The 26,266-nt window shown below is 43.8% G+C and overlaps 1 protein-coding gene across 1 annotated transcript in view; it reads left to right on the top strand.

Moving 5' to 3' along the window:
• Window positions 1-3,293: 3,293 nt before the first annotated feature.
• The window catches only part of EYA2 (EYA transcriptional coactivator and phosphatase 2), a 294,310-nt gene continuing 271,337 nt past the window's right edge, over window positions 3,294-26,266 (top strand). Inside the window, exon 1 of the mRNA XM_032263648.1 lies at window positions 3,294-3,425. The gene's annotated coding sequence lies outside the window, so the exon portion shown is untranslated. The remainder of the gene's footprint in view (window positions 3,426-26,266) is intronic.

The raw sequence follows: 26,266 nt of genomic DNA, 5'->3' as shown, positions 1-26,266 counted from the left end.
AAAAAAAAAAGACTGAAAAGGCTGATACCACAGTTCCATCCCCAGAGTCTGGTTTAATTGGCCTAGGATAGGGCGTCAGCATGGGGATTTTTAAAAGCTCTCCCTGGAGATTCTGTGCACCCAGAGTTGAGAATCATAGTGCTAAGAGAAGGAAAAATAAAATTAATAAGCACCTGCCTCCTGCTAATCTCTCAAGGGTGTCAGGATGTAACGTGATTTATGAAATAATGGGCCAGATTCTGGGGAAGGAGTAAAATGGTATGAAGAAAATAGATTAACCCTTTGCACTTGATAGGGTACCTTTGATTAACAAGTGTTCAAGATTTTTCCCCATTAGCCACAGGAAGAAACATTTCACACCCTGGCCAAGGAGATAGATATATATATATATATAGACAGAGAGAGAGAAAGAGAGAGAGATGTGTGTGTGTGTGTGTATGTATAGATGATACATGTGTACGTATATACATATATCTTTCTCCATTGTAAATTGAAAATGTCCTAAGTTCAAAATGCATTTAATATGCCTAAACTGCTGAACATCATAGCTCAGCCTAACCCACCTTAAATGCACTCAGAACACTTACATTACCTCAAAGTTGGGCAAAACCATCTAATACAAAGCCTATTTTATAATACAGTTTTGAATATCTCATGAAATTGATCAAATATTGTGCTGAAAGTGAAAAATAGAATCGTTGTATGGCCACTCCCATTGTGGTTTCTACTGAACACACATCACTTTCACATCATCATAAAGTCAAAAAAATCATTAAGTCAAACCATCATAAATTGGGGACCATATGTATACATGAACTATATATAGGGGATCATATGTATACATATGCATATATATATATATATTTTTCTTATTGCATACAATCCACTTGATATTTCCTATTCCAGTTTATTTCTTTAGAAAAAAAATTAAAGTCCACAGCCCAAGACAAATTAAACACCTCTGGAGGTCATTAAGACGCTCAATTTATAATGGCTTGGAGCACTTAGCAAAGATACTATGGGAAGTGAAGCTGTGTGTACAGTAATAATATTTGTTGAGCAATTGCTGGTGCCAGCTGCAGTCATAGTAGAAAGTGTTTTATGAGCACGAGCTCAGTAGATTTTCACAACAATAGTGTAAGATGAGTACTGTTACCTTCACTTTAGCAATGAGACAATCAAGGCCAAGGGCACATGTGCGTTCTGCTTCTAGAAGCCAGAAGCAGGAGCCATCTCCAAGCCTGCAGCAACAGGCCCATTGCTTGGCAGGCTCACAGGAGGAGAACAACCATGCTTACTGAATACATTTGCTTCTGTGTGAAGTTTGGGGAGTAGGGAGGGGAGTGAGCTATGACCAGAGGTGGGTCCAGGAATGGCGAGGCCTGATACATGTACAGTTTGCAGTCCCTATTCTAGAAAAAGAATATAAAATTATGAATCCGAGATTAGATAAGAAAATGATTATTTCTTTAAATTCAGAAAAGAAATCACAACAAATTCAAAATTTAAGAAGCTGAGAGATACCACAAACATCACAAAATTCCCAACTCAACTTTCCCCCAAAATGCTGCAGCCACCCCGTGGGGAATCGGAGTAAGTGGAAAGAGAGCAGTCCCTACTGCCTGCAGCCAAATGCCTGAGGCAAAGGACTTTTGTAAACTTTACACCAACAAGTCACCGTCTGAACACTCAAGTCCCTCTCAGGGGCTCAGAAAGGGGTCCCGACAAGTGAGGGGCCCAAGAACTTAACCTTCATCAGGTTCCCTGTGACCTTACAACTGGAATTGAAGACTGTTACAGCTCAAGAGCAAGGACTTTGGAGTCAGCCGAGCCTGAACTTCATTTCTGGCTTGGACACTTTCTTCCTTCTTTAAGTTTGGAACAGCTCATTTGTGAAAAGAGTGTGCTAACAGCAGCTACCTCGGAGTCCCTCTTGGGGATTACACGTGGTAAGGAAGCGCTGGGCACATTGGATGAACTTAAGGTTGCAAATAAAAATACAAATAAAAATTAAATTGGAATCTCAGAGAAACAGTAAATACTTTTTAAATATAAACATATACAACCGATCGCATAAGACATATACTGCAACTGATGCCTCATTTCTCTGAAATTCAATTCACCTGAGCGCCCTGTCTTTTACTGCACTTAACAAATGACAGTGGTTGATATTCCTTTTGGATTGAAGCACCCTGGGTAACCCACAGTGGAATTCATAGACATGAGAGAGTGGGTGACGGGGTAGGAAAGGCTGCATAGTCTCCAATTAACATAGTTTATTGTCAGGGGGACTAAAAGAGGGATGGCTACAAGAGGATGGTGTAAGTGGGGCGCCTTGATTTGGGCATGTAGGTGAAAGGGGTTATACCTCTGACTTTCCCTAATCCAGTTAAGCTCTCGAGACCTCAGTTTCCTTAGCTGTAAAATGGGTGAAACACAGAGGAGATCCCTGAACCTTTCTCACCTAAATACCACACCAGTGGCACTTCCTCATAATTCAGGAGTCACCTTCTCAGCGAGGTCTTCCCTGACTGCTCTAGCTAAAATCACCGCCTCCCTCCACCCCCCAACAGCAGATATATATATCTTTGAATATATATATATATATTTGAATATATATATATTTGAATATATATATTTGAATATATATATATTCTTTAAATATATATTTATATAAGAATATATATATATTTAAATATATATATATATATTCTTCGTAGTAACTGTAACTTTCTGCAACTGTCTTGTTCTTTACTTATTTGTTTGTGGTTTATCTCTCCATGTGAATGTAAGTTCTGGGAGGGCAGAAAACTAGCCTTGTTCTAGCTGAATCCCAGAAGCAGTACCTGGCACCGTAGATGCTCAATATGGTTTGAATGAATGAATGGGTGGTCGAGTGAATGAATGTTAGTGTCATTGTCGAGGTCCTCTCCGAGCAGTCGTTCCTTTCGCAGGGGTCGTGCCTGGCTTGCAGGAAGGATGTGCTGCCCCAGGGAGGGAGGAGGTGCGGGGTGTCGGTGGGTGGGGAGGAGGCTGGGCCCTGGCCTCCAGGACCGGCGGGAGCGAGCGCGCTCTGCTCGGCTGCAGGCGCAGGAAGCGGCGCGGCGGCGGCAGCTGCAGGTCCAGAGCCCCGCGCCCCGCGTCCAGCCGCCGGGTGTGTGCGCCCGCGGAGCCCAGCGTCGCGCCTCGGCGCCCCCACGCGCCCACGCAGCGGCGCGGGGACCCGGGCGGGGGCAGAGGGAGGGCCCGGCCCAGGGAGGGGAAGGGGCCGGTCCTCCCCACGCAGGCAGCAGCCGCGGCAGCCCAGGAGGCGGAGGCAGCGGCAACAGCAGAGACAGCAACGTGCCCGCCGCAGTCAGCCCGGCCTCGTCCGACCCGCACCCGCCAGCCGGCACCGCGTCGGGGCGCCCTCTCCACTGCGCGCGGTGAGTACCGCCCGCGGCACCCATCCCAGGCCGCCCGCCGGGATTCGCCGGGACCCCCTCGCCCTGCGCCTCTTTCCGGCACTCGCCGAGCGGGGCCTCCGCAGCTGTCGGGGCGTTCTGGGGCGCGCGGGCCTCCCAGGGCCACGCAGGCACAAGGCCAGAGGGAACAGCAGCGGAGCCCCTCTCAGGAACGTCTCTCCAAGGCTCCGGGCCCCAGTGTCCCCATGCGCTTTGGGGCAACGACCCTAAAGTTTGCTCTCCCGCGCGCGGGACAAGTGCATGGCGCGCAGGCGGTGTAGACGCGGCTGGGTCCTTTGCGTTTTGTTTGATTTACGGTCCCGGAGATTCGCGATGAGGGGCGCTCCCCTAGTGCACAAACTCAAGCGCTCAGGTAGTGTTTATGGGGTAACCAAGAAGCGGAGCCAACCGCTGGAATGCCGGGATGGGGCTGGAACGGCCCGCTGAGTCTTTGCCTTCTAGCTATTAATACATTTCTTTTCAAAAGTCCGTTTGCGCTCGGCCCGCTGTGGTCCGGGTCTGGGGCTTTGAACCGGAGCAGGGAATCCTGGCGCCTGCTGCGGGTAGAGTCGAAACTTACAAAAGTTTACATCCGAAGGGTTTTCAGAAGGAGGCAAGGGTTTTGTTGTAATGGGAGAAAGTGGGAAATGGAATTGCTTTTTAGTTCTGCGGTCTGGAGGTTAAACGGCCGTGCTGGCCCAAGCTCTTTCAATATACTCCTGCCTCTCCCCCCTCCAAATAAATAGTGTATAAGCTCAAGGAATACTAGGAAAGCGTGACTGATGAACGTACTCCTATCGCAAAATTCTCTGTGCGCTTTTCTCGGCTGTTGAACTGGAAGCGCCTTTTGCAGTGCGAGGTTCTTACTCCCCCAAAGCCGAGGCTAAGAGTTGACAGCGTGCACCCTTCTGCGTTCTGAGTTCTTTTTAAAAAGCAAGACCGATGCTGCAGTTTTGTGAATACTCTTTTTCTTTTCTTTTCCCCTTCCCCGAAATGCTATGTAATCTTAAACTACTTTTTAAAATATAACGTGGAGGTATAAATCACTCCGGGTAAGAGGTACCTTTTAATTACGAGGTACAGTGGAAGAGGTGAACATCCAAGTTTAGCTGTTAGCGAGGGCAGAGGGGCAGGAGCATGATTTACAAACATCATGTAAGAATTTGAGCGCTGAATTATGTTTGAGTTAGGCAGATCCCTTACAAAGGAAATTATAACCAGTGGACAATTGTATTTCAAGCCGAATCTATTAATTTCATGAGTCGTTTCTTAATTGAGTGAAATGTCTATGACCATACTAGATACAGAACTAATAACACCTTACCAGACTATGACCCATTTGTTACCAACTAACATACACATATGACCATCCTGCTTGCAAGAAATAAAAAAAAAAAGTATAAAGAGAAAGAGAACGGGGAGGGAGAGAGAGAACCTCTTTTTCACAATAATCTTTGTGAAAGAATCTTTCACAATTTTAGTCGAGAAATAAATGTTCATTTTTTTCCACTTTTCTTTATCACCTTAAATTCCTTCATCCTTTACACGTCCTTGCATTTAGACGCTCTCATACTGGGATATGTTCTTCAGTAATTTATATAACAAATAACAAATGGTAGTGGTTTGAATCTTGCTTTTGACTAATTTAATCTTGCATTAAATTGTTTGTATTAAAAAATCTCCTTGCCTTTAGAGGAAATTCTAACTTTCGCCATTGTGAAAAGACCAACGTGGTTAGGTCCAAAAGAGCCTGAACTTTTTTTAACTTGAAAGCAGTTTATATGTCTCCATTCTCTTGTAACTTTAGCTTCACAGTATTATTCACTATTTTATCTTAAAGGAATGGGCGTTTTTCTTTTCTGTCTTAAAATAGCTCACCTGGTGTAGTGACCACGTGTATAAGAATACTCTATAAACACATAAATCACTTTCCCAATATCAAAAAACTAAAGGAAATATAAAATAAAATAAAAGATGTGTATCTCAATACTTTAAGATTTTTTTTAAAGTTTTAATTGCCATAAGGTTTAGAATCTTTTCATGTCTTTTGTGTTATATTAAACACATCATAACAAGGTATGATTTGTTAATTTGTTATAGGATTACCATTTGGCAAAAACGCCAAGACACCACTGTTTCAAATATGCAGTATTACTGCTGCTTTAAATTGCATGTAAGAGATTGCAAGCCTTGTTCCAGATGGATAAATTGATAAAATGCTAGCTGCTGTTGGGAGAATGGAAAAGCCCTCAGCAAAAAGGCTCTGTGGTATAGCTAAGGACATTTTGAATTAGGGTGAGCAAGCTATGGAGACCCCAGCCGTTTGTGAAAAAAGTATACACAGTCCAAGCACATCCACTTTAAGACGTTTTTGGATCCTCCATGACAAGATGACTCCTTTCCCACAAAGAAGAAACCGTTTCCTTATTTTTTCAGTTACTTTTCCAAAGACAACTTGTGTCGGGCGCAAGAGACCAGAGTTATGCAGAAATCCAACCGTAACCAGCTCAGAGCGAAACTCATTCTCGCTCCTTCCACCAGATGTTTTTTAGGTGTCCTCAGCTGGAATGCCCAGTTTGAAAGTAATTAGGCCAGCAATAAACTCCTTGTGTAATAAAATCACAGGCCGTAATGGTGAATAAGTGAGGTTCCCAGCAGCTTATGACAGATGCCTTTCTGGGCAGAGACAGAAGAGGGCCTGTGGCTGTCTGGAGAAAAGTGAAGGGACTGGAGATACAATTTTAGACACATTTGTTCCTAAATATCCACGCACATATCTTCTCAGTGAGGAAGAGTGGAAGTTGTGACTGGAGTAGGTTTTGTCTTTGGTGGGCAGACCTCCTTCGCACCAGGATGCTTGGGGGAGAATAAATTATAAGTATTAGGCAGGGTCTTCAGGACATAGGGGTGTGCTGTGTGTTTGTGTGCAAAGGCTTAGGTAGAAGGATTGGTGGCACATGTGTGGCAGGGTAAAAACGTCACTGCTTCCCAGCTGGGTACAAGATGAAAATAAAGACTGCCTGGCCTGACATAAATTCCTTGGTACAAAGGAGAACCTGCTCCCCCAAAGACTTTTGATAAAGGGAGAATTCGCCTAATGATATGATTTCCCTTATCTGTGAGGTTTGTGGCAGTGAAGGAGGTGGTTAGTCTGTTACCTCCAAAGGCTGGACTTTCTGACTGTTACTAAGACTGGGTTTTGTTCGTGGAAGGAACCATTTTGTTGTTGTTGTTTTTTGGTTGTTTTTGTTTCATTAGCTAACTGTTCTGAAAAAGGAGTTGGTAGACTCTGCTCAAAAGGAATCTCTTTACAGAGAATTAACCCCAGACTTGAGAAAACACAGCCTGTTGACAGAAAACACACACACACACACACACACACACACACACACACGCACGCACACACCCCCCACAATTCCTCACTCACTCCCAACCCTCTTCCCTATCTCCATCCCCCAGAATCACAACAGCTTCCTGAATGGCGCACTTCTCCCCCATATCATTTGTGGCAGTTCAAACAGTCCTAAATATACAAAGAAAAAGAAGATTCTAGTAAGAAAACGATTAGCAGAGAATTCACTGGAGACAATGCTTCATTTTCACTGTTTGAAGATCGTAACTGGCCTAATGGTGTTTGACTAACACCCTTTTCTAGTCCGAGGAGGATAAATCCCCTCTGTCAGGTAGCAAATACTTGAAGTGACAGTGACTAAGGCTGCAGACCCACTTGTGTTATTGTAACTGAATTAGAGGGGCTGGAGCTTGTTCTTTATGGCATGCGATTTAAAATCAGTTTCAAGGTACCTGCCAGGTGTATTTGGAGGGGAGGGCATGAAGAAAGCTATAGGCTTGCATGTTTATTTTCATTGCATTTTTCTTTTTGTTCATTTTCATACTATTGGCTTTCTTTGTCATTTCTCTGACTTGCAAATTATATCCTTCTGTTTAATAGTAGTGATGAAAATAGCCACTGTTTATTGAGAACTGGTTTGCCAGGCCCGCAGTCAAGGCTTCATGTGTATTTTTAAAGTGGATTCTTGCCGAGACCCTTTGAGTATGATTATCATCATTCCAACTTTGTTAACAAGGAAACTGAGTCACAGGTCAAATGACCAACGCTGGGCCAGACTGAGTGAAAACGAAATCTAGGCTTTCACTTCTCTGCAAAATATGCCTTATCCATGTGCAATACAAGCTCTGGCTCAAAACACTTCTGCTATCATTTCCTTTGGAGGCAAACGCTGAATTTGGATGGTTTTAAATGCGCAGAGCACAGTTATTTTCTGAACCTCCCCTGACGTTTTTTTCGCCACGGCCGTTTGAAATAGGGAAACAAAATCATATTAAATATTTAGAAACACAAATACAAACCTCTGTGAGCCATGACCCTTCGCAGGTTGGGTATGGTTCTGTAAAGGAAAATGACCCTTTATTTAAGGACTAATTTGATTTATTCCTTCGATACTAACGCTACGCATTTCAGGTCCTAAAAAGAGTCAATAAATTTACCGGCAGCGGAAAGGCCCTAAAACATTACGGACGACGCAGCCCAAGTCAAGTTTACTGGAAGGTGCCGGATCACTATGGGTGGGTGTTGTTTCGGGGTTACATTTGGAGAGCATAGAATAATTTGGAACAGGTGGTGCGGAGAGTCAGGTAGCTGGAATGATTTATCTTTGCCTCTTTGAACGTTAAGGGAGGCCACTGGTTGCCTGAATCTGAACCAGCAGGCTGTGGGTCAGTGGGGGCTGAGAGACGCGTCTTTGGGACAAAATTTGGCAGGATCCGGGGCTTTGTCAGCGCTGTCATCGCCTTTGGATGATAGTAGTCAGAACACAGATGTGCCTGCTCATGCATTTTTGAAAAGTCTGCCGCTGCCTTCAGATGTACGCAGAAATGTAAAACAGGAACTTAGATATGCCACAGTGCCAATTTAAACATCTTTAAAAATGAACAAAGTATGTCATAAAGGTTAGAAACTCTTTTGTCATTTAGTATCCATAGTTTTGTGTCAGTAACATGAAAATGTGTGTAATTTCAATGGCGTTGGACTTTCTTCTTCCTTTTTCCTTTTGAGTATCTAGTAAAGTTACATTTTCTAAACGTCTGTGTTCCCAGATGTAACAGATACGAACATATCTACTTGCAGTCATTCCAAGGAGAACTGTCAACTCTCGGCAAATGTAACTAAGGGAAAAATGATAAAATCAACATATTTTTCCCCAAAGAATGAGGAACTGGAGGGTTTGACTACTGTACATGGCAACTTATTTTTGTCTCGCATCAGCTAAATCTGTCAGCTCCCCTTTCTTTTCTATTCGTCTCCCAAGAACAGTCTTTCATAACTGAAATATACAGTGTATTAGCCAAAAGACATTTTAATTTTGTAAAGGAAAATCATGCCAGAGACAGCCGGGTCTGTTTCGACCATTATTCTTCTGCAGCGTGCATACTTTGGGTTTCATGGTAAGATGTGGGTTTGTCAAGAAAGAAAATTACACCAAGAAACTATGCTGAAAACATATACACTTCTGTTTAAGAAATGAGAAAAACACGGAAACATTCCACACAGTGATTGCTTTAACGTGAGTTTTAAATGTCATTGTTTGACTTATGTCAAAAAGCTCCGCTTAGCTAATGCTCACATACTCTGTTACCAACCATCTCACCTTAAAAACGGCAAATGTTGGACTTCATTTTGATGATCTTTGAGGCTTTTAGAGATATCCTTAGTCCTAGTGGAAACATGCCAAATTTTTAGATTGTGCAGGCCATTTTTTTAAGGTTACTTAGATATCGATTTTATTTTCTTGACCCAAAATGAGAAAACACGGGGAATTCTCAAAAGCTTTTTACAGGCTGCTATTATGGGAAGAGAAGCCAAACCAACATGTATTAGGTCATGAGCTTGAAGCGCATAAATAAGCCTGATGAAGGTCACCAAAACAGGGTGAAAACCACTAGTTCTCGTTACCTCGGCCAACTCTAAATTCCTGCCTGTTAGACGTGTTTGGTTGAAGTGGACACAGAAAGCGGGTTTCTGACCCCATGGTTGAAAGATCTCGATTTGACTTGGGTTCTGAAGGTGTCCTTGTGGTAAGGGGAGATGGGAAGCCTGACATTCTGGTTCACTCCGCATGGCTCCCTCTCATTGTTTCAGAGAAAAAGCAGGTTCTGGGGGCCATCCCTTACTCCAAAGCAGATGTTTCTTACCTGGTGCTTGCATATGCAGAAATCAGAGGCTGAAAATGAAATGAAATGAAAATGCTCCTTCTGGTCAGTTTCTTCACCTCCCATTTCCTCCCTGTAGTCACTTTGTGGATTAAGGTATTCATGGTGTCCAAAACAATTTTTGTTCCTACTATGTTTCCTAGCATCTGAGATGCAAGGCATAAGTACACACCTCTAAATCTTTATTGATTGGCAGCTTCCTGGAATACAGAGTCGGAGAGCGTGTCCACTACATCCTGAGTTTGGTACCAACCCAGTTGCTGATGGAAATTCCACATAGGGAGAAAACCTCCTCTTCAGAGAGACAGGGTGTCAGCACAAAGAGGTTATTTTCTTTTGTGGGTGTGTATTATTTGCACATATCAGGACTTTTGTTTCAGGGTGTTCCAGAAACACTGATCTCTCCAGCAAAGGTCTGCATGTCCCTCTTGGTTGGGAAGGAGGTGGAGAGGAAGGAGCCCAGAGGAGGATTGTGCACCTCTCACCTTTTGTGTGACTCTTAGAGTAGAGGGAGGCCTCCGCTGCTCGGCAGGTCACGTGGTGTAACAAGTTGTGACTCGTGCCTGTGTTGTCAACAGAGTTTTAGCCCCATCCAGACGTGAAAAAGATTGGAGCCCCGAAGATGATTCACCTCCGGTCTGCGATGGGCCCAAGCTGACCAGTGCCCTTCTCTTGCTAAATAGACCACACTCCCTGGAGGAGTTAATGGCTGGGGTGTGGAGAGAAGGGGGGCAGGAGGGGAGAAAGAATGCCTTAAACTCAGCAAATGTCTAAAACGCTCAAAACGTCTCTGCGTTGCTCAGGCACCCACAAGAAAGAGTGACAAAAGGACACAGAATCGGGCTTTTTTTTTTGGTGGGGGATAAGCACAGAGAGGTGGGGGGGTGTTGCTGGTGGTTTCATCTAGAGTGGAGAATTTTTCTAACACTGTGGGACCCCCAGAGTGCCTTGAGGAACCTGATTTTGAAAATATCTTCATGTGGCCTTACTGTCATTCCTTTGTGCTTGTTTTTAGTGAATTAGTTTTGGGGATTTTCTTTTGTTTTTTAAAAAAACAGTTGTAAGACTTGTTTGGGAATCACAGGTTTTATTGAATACTTGTTATGTGCCAGGCACTGTGCTGTGGAAATACTTTATACGTTTTGACTCCAAATAGCATTAAATGGAATGTGCTGCTATGGTAATTCCTATTTTACAGATGTGGAAAGTGAGTCTGGGAATAACTTGTCCAGGGTCACATGGCTTGTGTCAGAGCCAGGATTAAACCCAGTTCTGATTCCTAACCACTAGAATATCCAACCTGCTCCCTTGGCATAACAAGAAGGTCCCTTTAAAGTCATTCTCTACTTTCATTACCTTATAGATATTTATCAATGGTCAGGTAGAAAAATCAGGTTGAGAAAGTAAGAGACATCAGCAGATTCTCACAAGATTTTGAACCTGCTTTTATAGAAATGAATGAATGTTTCGAGCTGGACCTATGGAAGTAGTCGTGGCATCACTGCAATTAGTGGCCTGAGCCTTTGCCCATGGCTGCTTTTGCCCTATAACCACGGAGTTCAACAGCTACTACAGAGACCATGCGGCCTGGCCCTTTATGGAAAAAAATGTCTGACCTCTAAGCTGTTGCGATATGACAAGACAATCTTTGTAGACCAGAACGGACATGGACTTGGGACATTTCATATACCATTTCAATGATTTATTATTTATCAAGTGTCTCTGATGTGCTTGCCACATTGCACAGTGATGGGGAGAAATTACAGGTGCCTTATGCCTTCATCCATTTACTTAACAACACTTACTTAGCTGTGTTCTGGGCTATTTACTGGAGAGCCAGAGGTGAGAAGGACCAAATCCAGCATCTCCGGTAGGAGGATCCCAGTGTGTTCTCACCAGTATCCCATGGCTCTTCTTTCCTGAGGGTGTAGAGGGTGTTGACATGACTTTTTGAGCTTTCTAATGTTCGAACACCACCTCCCTCTGTAGACCCTCACTCACAGAAGCCATGCCTGGTTCAGCAAAAGCAGTGCCCCGGCTTCTGCACCTAAAACCGCATTAGGCATATGGTACTTACCAGTGCCCCAGGCTCACTCAGGCTGACAGCAACTCTCTGCTTCTCTCAGTAAGTGCTGCAGAATGAGGAGGAATGTGGAGAATCAGACTCCCTGAACTTAAGCCTGGGCGCTGACTTTCAGCCTTGAGATGAAGAGGATGAGTGCAGGACCGGGCAGCTCAGGTTGCAGTTTCTCTCACTGCTAACCTACTCCTGCATTTAACTTGGGGCAAGTCACCAGACTTTTTGGTGCCTCAGTTTCTCCATCTGTAAAGCAGCGTGAAGAATAATGCACCTTCCTCAGAAAGCTGTCGTGGAGACTGAGTTAATAAATATGAAGTGTTTGGAACTACGCCTGGCAAGTGGTATGCATTATATCAGTGTCAGCTACAGCTATTATTAATTTATGAATTTGACCCGAAGCAAGTTACTTAGACTCTTTGGGATGATAATGATAACGGTAACAATGATAATAAAATAACTTTCGTAGGGCCATTGTGAGAATATAAATGAGGCAATACATGGAAAACATTTAGCTTTGCTACGCTGCCTGCCTACACTGAATGTTCGATAAGCTAGCTATTCAGATTTTGGGGAACCACACGCTGGGTCAGTGCGGTATCTATAAGCTGTTGATCAGTTGAGTCCTTTTATGTATCAAGAAAATGTCCGGCAGTGGTCAATAGCAAAGGCCCTGGACTCAGACAGCTCTGGTGTGAGCCTGAGTCAGTCCGCCACTCACGGACTGCCATCTCGGGCAGGGGCCTGACTCTCTCAACTTCCCAGACATTGGAGACAGCAGTTACTGTTCCTGGGGCGGTTAGGAGGCGTAAAAGAGCGGCTGGCACACACAGAGTGCAGAGCAGGGTGTTTGGCACATAGTAAGCACTCAATAAATGGTAGCTTGTATTATTATCACCCCCATTTCTTACTGTACCCCCACCCCCAAGAACGTACTGAACATTAGTAAATTTTAATTTAAAAATAAAAGAACACATTTTAAAACTGCCAAACAGATTTAAAATAATATTCATTAAACAAAATTAAAATATTCTATTAAAGCCAGACTTTGGGCTCAGACCAAATTTTTATAACCCATGCTTAAAGGCCAGGGAGTCCCCAGCCACAATGGGGACATTGTGATTGAACTTGAGACTTCAACGCTGCTATTGAGCAGTCTTTGAAATGCACGTTTCCCCTAAAATAAAAGGGAAGTAATGGGAAGGAAAAAAATGAGGTTCTTGCTCCCCTCAACAAGCCTTAATGAATTGAAAAAGAAAAACAAAATATTTCTCATTTTTCTCCTGCTACCTGATCCTGCCAAAGACGCATGGCCCCTTCTCACCTGGCTTTGAATGGTGCCCACTCAGAACCTTCCAGATCTGATATGCTATATGAACAAACTTAATCTAAGTTGTAACATTGTCGTCTTCACCAGGTTTTACAGATGGCGGAGTATATCACTGTGAGGCCAGAATGGGAATCCCAAATTTCTGGGTTTAGGTCCTAACTCTGCCTCAGTTTCCCTATTCATAAAACAGAGACAGTCCACCTATTGCATAAAGTGGTGGTGGGAATCTGGAAGGGTTCGCTATCCCCATGGATGTTTTAATCTTCTGCTATTATCTAATGAATGAAACTTGCCCTGACTTCTGGGACTTTGAAAAATTAAAGTACACAGGTATGCCTCTGAGAGTTATAAATAAAAAAGAAATCTCAGTATTTAGGGAGGAGATTGGAGGAGGGAGGAAGGAGATGTAAAAACAGCTCACAGGAGTTATTATGTGCCAGACAGCAGACACTTTCATTAAGTTCATTTAATCCAAAAAAAAAAAAAAATGAGAAAAAAAAAAACTCCGTGATATAGATGTGTCCATTTAACAAATGTGGAAATGGAGACGTGGACAGATCAGGTGGCTGTCCGGTGGCATTCCTTTCCAGGTCTGTCTGACCCAAAGCATGGGCCTGTTGCACCACAACCTGCAGCCCTCCTGGAACAAGGTCACAAACAATCATGGTGGCCTCGAGAGACTTCCCTGACCAACTAGTTATTTATGATCTATTCTTACATTTCAATAGCATCCTTCATTCTCAATGAACCTAAGTTTTTGTGGCCTTTTACCCCACATTCCATTGAGAACTAGTGGATTTTTTTCTTGAACAGCAAATGGAAAAAGTAACCTAAGTGGGTTGCAAAATCCTTTTCTGGATGAAATCCTTCAAGAATCTCTGCCATTTCTTGCCAACCAGAATGAAGTGACTTCCTCCTTAGACCAGGCCAGGCCCTTGGCTATGATGTAGGACCACGGGACAGAGTTGTCCGAGGCTGGGCAGCTACTGGAGGGACTATGGGAATCTCCTCTATCACCAACCTGCTGTGTGTCTTTGGGCAGATCACAAGAGCCCTCCGAGCCCCAATCTCTTCATCAGTCCGTGGAGCAGACACCTTCTATATCGGATTTGTTATACAACGTTAAATAAAATAACACTGAAATTCTGAGGGTACTGTGAAATTGGACCCACTCCCGGGAGTACTCAAAGAAAGGCGTGAAAATGAAAGTTACCTGCCCTGGGCACACTCCTTACTGTTCTTCAGGTAGCTACCATTTGGGGACTTTAGACATTCTGGAAGACTCTCCTGGTCTCTGAAGGGCAGACTTCTTTATAATGATATATGCACCCTTTCCACATTAACTTGAAACGTACATGAATATTTTTTTCTTTAGAGTTCTGTCTTTATCTTATGCATTTGGAAAAGATATAAAAAGCATTTCAAACAAATGGTTTCACAACTTTTTACTGCTTAAGACAAAAATGGTTTCAAAACCAACTCCATCAAGTAATTAATAGCAAAAGTGGCACACAGCCATGGCAGAGTTCATGAGGGAAGTTTCAGAAACACGAATCTGAGGGTATGAAGTTTTCCCTGTGATCTATTCATTTAAAATAAAATATTTTAGTTCTAAAACTCATCCCTGCAGGCTGCCTACAACAAATTCCACCCAAATACCCAGAACCTTTTACTAATCAGAGCTGCAATTCTGGGCTCTGTTTTCAGGGAAATAAAATGAAACAAATGCAGTATCTTAGGGACATCAGTAAAGTCATCTCAGAGCACACTAGTGTCTGGGCACATCTAGTCTGTGTCTGGTGTCTTTGGAAGAAGAATAACTAACCTTTGGATGACTATAATGCTGATAAAAATAATCTCCGAGTGCTAACTTTATGCCAGGATCTGTTTCGAAAGATTAGAAGCATTAACTCACTTATTCCTCGTAATAATTCTACAACAAAAGTAGTTACTATTACCATTTTAAATGAGAAAAGTAAGACACAGAGAGGTTAAGTGACTTGTTCAAGGTCACCCAGCAAATGATAGGGTAGAGCCAGGCTTTGTATGTGGGAGTATAGTTCTAGAGTTTGTCTTCATAACCCCTGACTTCCCTGATGTTTTAACCACCATAGAAAAAATTAAACTCTTTGGCCCCCACTTACTTGCACAATGAATTAATAAGAACAGGCATGAGAAGGGACTAAAAGTGATGTTAAATCTCAGTTATAATTTTTCCGTTTCTTACAAGAATGTATTTGTGTATTCCATTAGCATTAGGGTACAGTATAATACAGAAGCCAGTTTCTCCACGTGCAAATCCACAGTCTACCACTTACTAGCCTTGGGCTTCCTTCCCCTCTTCCATCCTCAGTTTCCCCATTGATGACATGAAAATAACAGAATCTGCATAACGAATGCATCAAAGACCACCCCCCCCCACACAGGGATTGTTAAAAGCGAATTATAACTTGTGGAAGAAAAATTAGTCTAGAAATCATATCATCCTGCAGGACACAAATGCAGATTGGTATAGTTTGGAGTGAAAGAGAAGGGAAAACCACCTGAGCTGCGAGGCTCAAGCTGGAAAATAGCTCAGGTTGTTCCAGATGCCTTAAGACTGAGCCAAAGAGACAAGCTTTCCACGTCTCCACAAGGAAAGTTACCAAGCTAGGTCCTCAACAGACAGCCTAGAAGTCAGAGCCATCAGTGTTAAGAATCTGTCTAGGAGAGGAAACAGCAGCCTGCGGGAGGGTCTTGTCCGTGGCCACATGGCCAGTCCGTGGCAGAGTGGAGATTCCCCGCCCTGTTTCAAGACGAGTGAGGGATCTTGGGTGGCATGGGTCAGAGGCGGAGAGGAACACATAAAAACAAGCCTGAGGCCAGGTGTGCTGGCTCACACCTGTAATCCCAGCACTTTGGGAGGCCAAAGCGGGCCGATTGCTTAAGGTCAAGAGTTCAAAACCAGCCTGGCCAACATAGTGAAACCCCATGTCCACTAAAAATACAAAAATTAGCCAGGCGTGGTGGCCTGTGCCTATAGTCTCAGTTACTCAGGAGGCTGAGGCAGGAGTGTTGCTTGAGCCCAGGAGGCAGAGGTTGCAGTGAACCAAGATGGTGTTACTGTCCTCCAGCCTGGGTGACAGAGGGAGACTCCATCTCAAAAAAAAAAAAAAAAAAAAATATATATATATATATATATATATATATATATATATATATGACCCTGGAGCGATTGTCTATCAAACTGACAGCTCTAGGCTCTAGTTTGATGATTTTCATTTTATTTCTTGTTCCCTTTTCTACATTGAGGAAAATGTGTTTTTCTCTAGAAGCATCTATGTGGCTTCCAGTGGAGAGGTGAGCAGACTTTCTGGGTGTTCATCGTTTCACCTCCACTGCGCCTCCTACTCCATGTCCTTTTCAGCATAAAAACTACACTTATTCATTCATTCATTCAAAAATATGTATTGAGCACCAGCTGGCCACCAGGCCCTACTCTGGACGTGGGGAATGCAGTCAAGAACAAAAATGACCACAATCTCCTCCCTTGTGGAGCCACAGTTAAGTAGGAGAGAGAACATAAACACATATGTATATAAAGGACGCAGAATATCAAATGATGATAAGTCCAAGGAGAACAAAGTCAAGAGAAGGTTTGACTAGAACATGCCCAGAGGAGGCAGGCCTCACTGAGCACAGTGCTGAAGGAACGTGGGAGAACATTCTAGAAGGAAGCGATAGAAAATACAAAAGTCCTGAGTTGGGAGCAGCCAGTTAACAGGGAGGGCAGGGAAGATGAGGCCAGTTTGGGTAGGGCCTTGCTCAGAATCCAGCTGCCATTCTGTGTCAATCAGTCATGTCCAGAGTCAAAATGATTATAGTTTAAAAATGATTTTTCAATGTACACAGAGCCTACATCTGAAATCAACGACTGCAGCCGTAGGTACCCAGAGAGCCCAAACAGGTAAGAAATAATGAAGTAGGTATACTAATTCATCAGCAGGGACTCCACCCAGTGCTGTTCAGGAATGGTCTCCATGGTGCCAGGTGTTCTGATTTTTCGAAATCCGAATTTTTGTGAGAAATGTCCCGCTTTTAAAATCACTATGAGGAACCACCAGAAATACACCTCCAGGCTCCTAGTGTATGACCCCTCTCCCAATCATCGACACAGACCCTGGAAATCAATTTCAGTGAAAAGACATTAAGCTTCTCTCCCGCACATTTTCTTTTCATTCTTTCTTTCTTTTTCTTTTTCTTTTTCTTTTTTTTTTTTTTTTTTTTTTTTTTACCAATTCCTGACCAGAAAGCATGCCAAGAGATGCTAAAAATTGTTTCCAGGAAAAAGTAGGACTTGAATCTCATGGGGATGAGGCTGAGAATTCTTCCAAGGAGCAATCAGCTTGCTTCATTTTTATGTCTTTCTCAGGACTTTTTCCTGATCTCCGCTCATCATGGGGAAAGGCAAGATGGTCCAAATCTCTGCTCCTTCGGGTTTTCATTAGTTTCGTGATGATGATGATTATGTCATCTGGGGTTGATTTAAGAGTGGTGAAATGTTTGCAGGTCTCATAAATGGTTGTCAGCCACTGTTTAGAATGGCAAAGAACTTCTTGTGTTCCCATTGCAAGGAATGGGGTGATGGTTTCCAGTGGCTACAGACAGAAAGGGGAAAGAGGGCTTTGAAGCCTTCTACAAGAGGAGATTGGAAACTTGAGGAATTCAATGGGGGTTCAGGTGGGAGGCAGTAAGGAAAACTCCAGGAGCGTTTTAAGACCTGAGATGCCCATGTTTATGATACTAAAATCATCATCAGCCTCCCCAGCCTCAAAGCTGAGATTAAGCAAAATCCCAGCCAGTGGTCACCTTAGCTGTGGAGACTGCTCCAGGTGTCAGTAACAAAAAACTGACTTCTGAGCTGGTTTAAGAAAAAAGACAATTTATTGTCTTGGGAAATAAAAAGTTCTGAAAAGTGCTGGTTTCAGGTACAGCTGGTTCAAGAGTTCGGATGCAGGTCATGTACTCATCTCTTAATCAATCTCTGTTCAGGAGGTTTCTGTACTGTGGCACCTGTGGAGCTGTGGATGGAGTGAGCGAAAGGTAGATTTCCAAAATGAAGTCGGCAGCATTTTCTGGAAGTGGGTGTGGATGGGTTCCTTAGAGCCCCCAAAGCTGTACCTATAGGTATGCCTTCTCCACCCCTCTCCTCCTGGACTACAGTACTGTTTATGAAATTTGTACTTTTTCCAGGCACCATGTTATACTCTTTGTGTGCACTTTTTACTTTTCTCCTCAAACATTCTTACTGGGTCAGTATTTTTAAGACCTGCTACTATTCTGCCCTCCACATGTTCTTCCCCATAGAAGATTATCTTCTGTTTCAAGTAAGGGTGTTGGTCTTACTTATTTCAAGTAAGGATGTTCATCTTAAGGGCGGGTCATCTGTATTCGTCTGTTCTTTCGCTGCTATAAAGAAATACCTGAGACTGGGCAATTTGCAAAGAAGAGTATTAATTGGCCCACACTTCCACAGGCTGTATAGGAAGCATGATGCTGGCATCTGCTCAGCTTCTGGGGAGGCCTCAGGAAACCCACAATCATGGTGGGGGCGAAGTGGACGCAGGCACGTCTTACATGGTGGGGCAAGAGAAAGAGAGAGAGAGAGGAAAGAGGTGCCACACACTTGTAAACAACCAGGTCTTATGAGACCTCTATCACCGGAACAGCACCACAGGGGAAAAGCCGATCCCTCTTGATCCAATCGCCTCCCATCAGGCCCCACCTCCAACACTGGAGATTCCATTTCAGCATGAAACTCGGGTGTGGACACACATCCAAACCATATCATCATCTCTTTTCATGGTCTCTGGTACAAAAGTTGGGGCACTCCAGCCAAGCATAGGACAGGCACTGGGCTTCAGAGGATAAGTGGGAGATGAATCTGGATCACCAGGAGTAGAAGGGTGACCCTGGAGATCCACACATTCCCGGGCCCCTGATGGTCAGCCTATATTTCTTTTTCTGCTCTGAGCTTTTGCTCCCATTACTGCCTTTATTGAACTTTCTCATGTTCCATCTAGGGACATGACAGTAACATTGGGGACACACAGAGCTTGCACACTGGCAGCCAAGATGTGTTTTGTTTGGTCTGCAGATCATTTAAAAAATAGAACAGAGCCAACTTTTGAAGATCTGGATCTTTCACACAAAAATGCAGATTTCTGGCTCCCATTAAAACATCACAAGATCTGTGAGTACTGTGCCCACATTCCCACATGACTGCCATTGACGGGCTGGGAAATGTCTGTCCCTTTTAGGTGGATAAGTTAGTTCACCCAAGTCCTCACCTCTCTGTATAGCCTCTCCAACACTGAGGTTCAAGTTAGCTATCATTTACCATTGGGATCATGCTGTTGGCTGTTCTACAGTAGATTTAAGAGAGAAAATGAATCTTATATCCAGATCTAGATCAGAAGTATGAAAATGAAGTATAAATTGAGTTGATCCTTGGTATTTACAAAAAGGAGGAAGCATCTGTCTTCAGGTAAACCAGTGTTTCTCAACTTTGGTACTATTAAGATTTAGAGCTAGATAATTTTGTGTGTGTGGAGGTCTGCCCTTTACACTCTAGGATGGCATTGAACAAGTCCATGTGGAGCTCGTGCACCATCTAGAAGAAAATAGGTCCCTGCGCTCCAGACACTCACCACCAGGTTGTACAAAGAGTTACCATAAGTGAGGAAAGCTGTTTTTCTGCATGGTGCCTGGGCAGGCCCAGCATTGGCAGTAGAGGTTATGAGTTGGCTGATTTTTGGGTTAGTCCTAAGTGGACTTGCCAACCGTTGAGGCTGTTTATGACTGCCTGTCTGAGATGTTATAGAAAGAATTCAGTGTTGAATGAGAGGTTAAACTATTTTAAAGAGTCTTTGGAGAATTTAACTCTTAGCTGAGCAAGGCCATGGTGGATGCTCCTTGCAAAAATTTTGTAAGTAGCATGGATGGAACCGGAGGTCATTATGTTAAGTGAAATAAGCCAGACACAGAAAGACAAATATCTCATATTCCCACTCATGTGTGGGAGCTGGAAAAGTAGATCTTATGGAGGTAGAGAGTAGAATGAGGGTTACCAGAGGCTGGGAAGGTGGGGGTGATGAGGAGAGGTTGGTTAGTGAGTACAAACATACAGTCACGTAGAAAGAAAAGTTCTAATGTTCAATAGCACAGTAGGGTGACTGTAGTTAACAGTATGTTGTATATCAAAATAGCTGGAAGAGAAGATTGAAATGTTCCCAACACAAAGCAATGTTGAATGTTTGAGGTGACGGATATCCTAAATACCCTGATTTGATCATCACACATTATATGAATGTATCAAAATATCACATGGACACCACCCATAAATATATACAATTGTTATGTATCAATACATAATCTTGCAAATAGAAGGTGGAGCATGGGCAGTGGTTGGGCTTGTTGGACAGTGAACAGAAGAACCAAGTGACCCCGCTTGTCTCTTATGTCTCCTGCAGCTCTGATTCTGTGAGCTGAGGCTTAGTGAATTTCGAAACGTTGCCCATTACATGTTTGCAACTCCTAACCATGGTCTACCATGGAAACTCAAAGGCATGGATGTTCAGGGAGGAATATCATTTTTTCCTAGGCTAGTACTGTGTATGAGGTGATATTTTTTTTTCTTTTTGGCCTTCCCCCACTATTACAAGTCCTGTCAAGTGTCTGAAATACCATCCATGTAAAGGTTTCCCATAACTGTAACAGCCACCATTCATCTGTTCAACACATGTTTATTGAACACCTCTTTGAGGCAGCCACTGTTCCAGGCACTTGGCAAACAGCTGTGTACAAAACTGACAAGTCCTTACCCTCATGGAGCTTTTGTTTTGGGGGAAAAGAAGATAGACAATAAGAAAGCAAATAGTAAGACAGAGAGTCTTGGCCTTTCTATGAAGAAAAATTAAGTGGGGGCAAGGGAGGCTGATGGGAAACATTGAGGTAGAACAGGAAAGAGGAATTTTTAATTTTAATTTTAAATAGGTTGGCCACTGTGATGGCATGCTGGTAAACTAGTTCTCTGGAAATTAAGGCCCTGATTTGTAGCCTCTGCCACTTACAGCGGTGTAAATACCCCCACCATGGCCGCTTTCAAGCTATCAATTTTTTTTAACAAGGACTTCACAGCATTCATGCACATTTAACAATTGTTTCTTGCAGGCTGGTACAGGCTGGCTGCAGCACATCACTGGCAGGCAAGGCCTCCCTGAAACTATCTGGCAGAAGAGCCCACACAGAGATTCTGAGTGGGGTTGTGCCTGGTGTGTTCAGGAATGGCCAGGAGTTCATTGTGGCTGGGGCTGAGTGAGAGGAGAGGGGCAGGGAACGTGGTTAGGGAAGTAGCCAGGGGCAGATAATGTAGGGTGTTGGAGACCAGGGTCAGATTTTTGGCTTCTAAGCTGAGTGAGGTGGGAGACCCTGGAGGAATGGGATCTGAGCAGGGGAGGGACAGGATCTGCCTTAAGTAGAGCAGAATCTTTCTGGCTGCCAAGAGAACAGACTGTGGGGTCAGAAGGTGGGGCAGGAAAACTGTTAGGAGACTGCTCAGGCAGGGAAGTGACAGTGACTTGGACCAAGGTGGTGGCAGTGGGATCGGGGGAAGAGTTGGATTCTAGATATGTTTTGAATATAGAGCCAGTGAAATTTGCTGAGGGATTGGCCCTGGAAAGGGATATGAGGAGAGGAGTCCAAGGTGACTCCAAGGTTTCTGGCCTGAGCAGTTGGGAGGACGGAGCTGCCCTTTGCTGAAATGGGGAAGTCAGAGGGAGGAGCAGGTTGGGAAGGGAGATAGGAGGACCTTATGTAGACCTGGCATTGAGCCAGGTGCTTGAATGCACCATCATCTCCTTCTGTCCATTTTATTATGCCCATTTTGGAGAGAATGTGACAGAGACTTGAGGTTAATCAGTGTGCCCAAGATTGCCCTTCTGGTACATGGCCAGGCCAGGCCTCCCACCCCTTTACAACTCTGCTGTCATACTGTGTTTTCTTGGCTCTCTGAGTCCCGTTTCTCCTCTTTGTTTTGAGGAAATGGTGATGGTAGTCTGCAAAAGAAACCACCTAGGAACAGAGACCTGTCCCTCATTACTAAAGAGCTGTCCAGCGGTTAAAATGCCAGGCACAGGTTAGGTCCGCTCAGTGGATCTGTCGCCTGCATTATTCCCTGATACATTTGTTGGATTAACCTCATGAAGGTGAATATTTTATAGTAGAACTCACACTTAAAAAAATAGTAGTCAGTGGCATAGAAGGCTTTGATTTTTGTGTGGACATAGGCTTAAATCCAGATTTCACCACTTGATGGCTTCCCCACCAGAGCCTCAGTTTTCTCATCTGTGGAGTGGGAGTGTATTACTCCATTTTCACGCTGCCAATAAAGACATACCCAACTGGGTAATTTAAAAAGGAAAGAGGACTCACAGGTCAGCATGGCTGGGGAGACCTCAGGAAACTTACAATTATGGCAGAAGGGGAAGCAAACACATCCCTCTTCATGTGGCAGCAGGAAGGAGAAGAATCAGTGCCCAGCACAGGGGGAAGCCCCTTATAAAACCATCAGATCTCGTGAGAACTAATTCATCGTCATGAGAACAGGTTGGAGAAAACTGCCCCCATGATTCAATTATCTCCACCTGGTCCCTCCCACACACATGGGGATTTGGGAACCACAATACAAGATGAGATTTGGGTGGGGACACAGCCAAACCATATCATGGAGTAAGAAGAGTTCCTCTCTCTGATTCAAGGAGATAATGCACTGAGGCACTCAGCCCTGTGCCAGCCCCATCGTCACACGCAGCACATGGAGGGAATCATGACCATGATTGTTTGAGAGCAGGAATTAGAAAGTTGGGTTCAGCTTCAGGCAAAGGCTGACCTGCCTTCAAAGCTGCAGGTGTGGGGACAAGGGACCGTGCTTGAGACATCGTACTTGAGAGCTTTGCAGTTTGGCCTTTTCTTTTCTCTACTGGAGATGGGAGGCCTCTATCTGTGTTTCTGCCGAGCTCACCAGGAGGCCAGTCTGGGGCAGTTACTGCTCCCAGTCTGAGCCGCATCAGCCTCACAGCAGTGTCTCCAGCTTTGAGCTGTTGTCTGTGGCAGGCGGAACAGTGTGTACTTGCAACAAGCAGATCCCCAGATGTGAGCCCATTCAGGGCTGCCACGTTTTTCCTGATGAAATTCCTGACTTGATGTGTTGTGTTTTTTCAGAAAACACGCCCACTGCCTCCAAAAACCTCAGCCGGGGAAGAGAAACATTTCTCGTTGAATTCCCGGTTTTTGAAACGGTGTCAAATTATGCCCCTTTCACGGCCTGGATACGCCGTTCTTTCCACTTAGTGCCTTTCAGAGAGGCCTGGGTGGCAGAGCGCGGATGTTATCTAGGCCAGTCCTTGCATTATACAGATGGGGAAACTGAGGCTCGGACTGGCTAAGGAGGAGCCCCACAGAAGGAGTTGGTCTGCCAGCCTTGGTGATACCCAGATAGCTTGATTCCAGGCCCATTTTCTTCGTCCTTCATCAGAGGTCACAAACGGGCAGGCCGCAGCCACCTCTACCCCACAGATGTGCTTTCTTTGGCCTGAGATTGTTTTGATTTGAATGAGTTGCCGGCATTTAAAAATTAGGAGATTCCATATAAAAACCCAGATTTCTGGCTTCTCTGGGACCATTGGGAGATCTGCCAAATGAGCTGTGCATTCCTGCATGGTGACAATTGAGGGTCTCAGTCACAGCCACTCCCTTTAGCCAGAGCATGTCTTCATCAGTTCACCCCAGTCCCCACCCCTCCCTCTAGTACCCCCGGACCTGGGGCTCAATGTCACTTGCCATCATGGCATTTTCCCTCCCAATTCTCTGGGGGTGCAGTTAAGAGAAAAGTAAAGTATTTCTTGAAACTGTGTCTTTTTCAAAAAGAAGGAAACAAAAGATCAACTGAAATGACCACTTGTTTAAAAATTAATGGTACAGAGCATGATTTCTTTGTGGCAGAGCAAAAAATTTCTATGAATTTCATATGCAAAAAGAGTACGTCAGTATTGCAAAATCACTGGCCCCTTCACTCTCTGAGGTTACCTTCCCCTTCTCTGCCAGTGTTACACTTGCCATCCCTGCGTGCCAGGGCCACAGTTTCCACTTATTTTTTAAGGCAGCATTAAATTTATTTGACCTACACCTGCCCCCCTTCTGTGAAACCTGAAATGCTATTAAACCAAATTAAGACGTTTTTAAAAGTTGAAATGGTCTTTAACTGCTCAAGAAAGGGTGTGTGTGAATACATGAATGTATTGTGCCAGTGTGTGGGTGTGCGTGAATAAGCATGCTGTGTGTGTGAGTATATGAATGTGTGTGTGTCAGAGTCTGTGTGAATATGTGTAAGTGCTTAAGTGTGTGTTTGTGTGTGTATCTGAGTATGAACGTGTTGCGTGTGTGCATGTGTGTATGTATTTGATGGGTTCTTGATTTATAGACTTTGCACTGAGTAGAGTTGGATAAAAGCGTTTTTCTCTGGCTCTGGGATTGGCACTTCTGGGTTTTACCATACGTTTAAGCCAAGGTGCAAAGCCAAGTTGGTTTTAACTCTAATGCTATGTCAGTAAGCTGGGTTGAGGTTGAGTTAAGCTTGACTTTCCTTTCTTCTGGGGTAAAGGAGGGGTTTTTTGGAGAGAAGAGCTGGGGATACCAGGCTTTATAAATGATGATCACTTTTTTCCCAGGGCAGATGGTCAGAAGAGAGGGGACTCACACTTTGAGAAAGCCGACTGTGTACTAGACATTCATGTGAAGATTATCTCTCTACTGTCCAAAGTGAGCTTTGGACCTTTCTTTATTTACTGATGTGTTCATTTTAGTGTGTGTTAGGAAAAATATCTAGAAAGATAACCTATAAAATACACAAATTAGTAGCATTTCTTAGAGCAAGGCTCAATTTATTTAAGGAGGAAAAAGAGTCCATTTAAAGAAAAATATGTTAAATAATACAGTTTGCGGAGGTGAGAAAATCACAAATGATTAATCCTTACCATGTGTAGGAGTGATCAGTGGGCAGCTCACCCCAGAGTCTGAATCCTCCTAACAGCTTGTACTTCCTCAAAGCACTTAAACATGTTGTTTAATACTTAATGGTATACACTTTTGCATAATTTCATCTCTTTTCAACTAGGACTGTGCGTTTCATTTCAAGGTTGCCTTTCCAGCATCTAGCAGAGTGCCAGGCACACAGGAAATGCTCAGGAAATATCAGCGAATGCATGCACAGACTCCCTGCAAGATAGGAATTACTGTCCCCATTTTATAGATGAGGAAACGGGGGGTCGGGGTGGCTTGCGATTTGGCAACTAGGATATGGCAAAATGAAGATTTGAACTCATGACTCTCAGGCTGCACGAAACTTTTTGCCAAACACCAGTAGTGGGACTCAGGTCAGACTGTGACCACTGGCCCACTGCAAAATGAGGAAAGTAAAGTCGATGAAGAGTTTCATAAAAGCTGTAGGCATGTCTTGGAGATGCTGCGTGCTTGGTTCCAGAACACCACAATAAAGCCAATATCGTAATAAAGCAAGTCACATGCATTTTTTGGTTTCGCAGTACGTATAAAAGTTATGTTTACACCATTACTGCATGTAGGCCATAAAGTGTGCAATACCATTATGTCTAAAAGAATGTACATAACTTAATTTAAAAATACTTCATTGCTAAAAAACGCTAATGATCGTTTGCTCCTGTAGCGAGTTGTAGTGTTTTTGCTGGTGGAGGGTCTTGCCCTGATGTTGAAGGCTGCTGACTGATCAGGGCAGTGGTCGTTGAAGGTTGGGATGGCTGTGGCAATTTCTTAAAATAAGACAAACACGAAGTTTGCTGCATTGATGAGTCCATCCTCTTCCTCTTATGAAAGATTTCTCTGTAGCATGCGATGCTGTTTTATAGCATTTCACCCAAAGCAGAACATCTTTCAAAATTAGAGTCAGTTCTCTCAATCCCTGCTGCTGCTTTATCAGCTAAGTTCCTATAATATTCTAAATCCTTTCTTGTCATTTCAACAGCGTTCATAGCATCTGTACCGGGAGTAGATTCCATCTCAAGAAACCATTTTCTTTGCTCATCTGTAAGAAGCAACTCCCCATCCATATAGGTT

The sequence above is a fragment of the Sapajus apella genome, unplaced genomic scaffold, assembly GCF_009761245.1.
Source record: "Sapajus apella isolate SASKATOON/1434 unplaced genomic scaffold, GSC_monkey_1.0 scaffold137, whole genome shotgun sequence".
Taxonomy (NCBI): Eukaryota; Metazoa; Chordata; class Mammalia; order Primates; family Cebidae; genus Sapajus; species Sapajus apella.
This window is presented reverse-complemented; position numbering and strand designations above follow the sequence as displayed.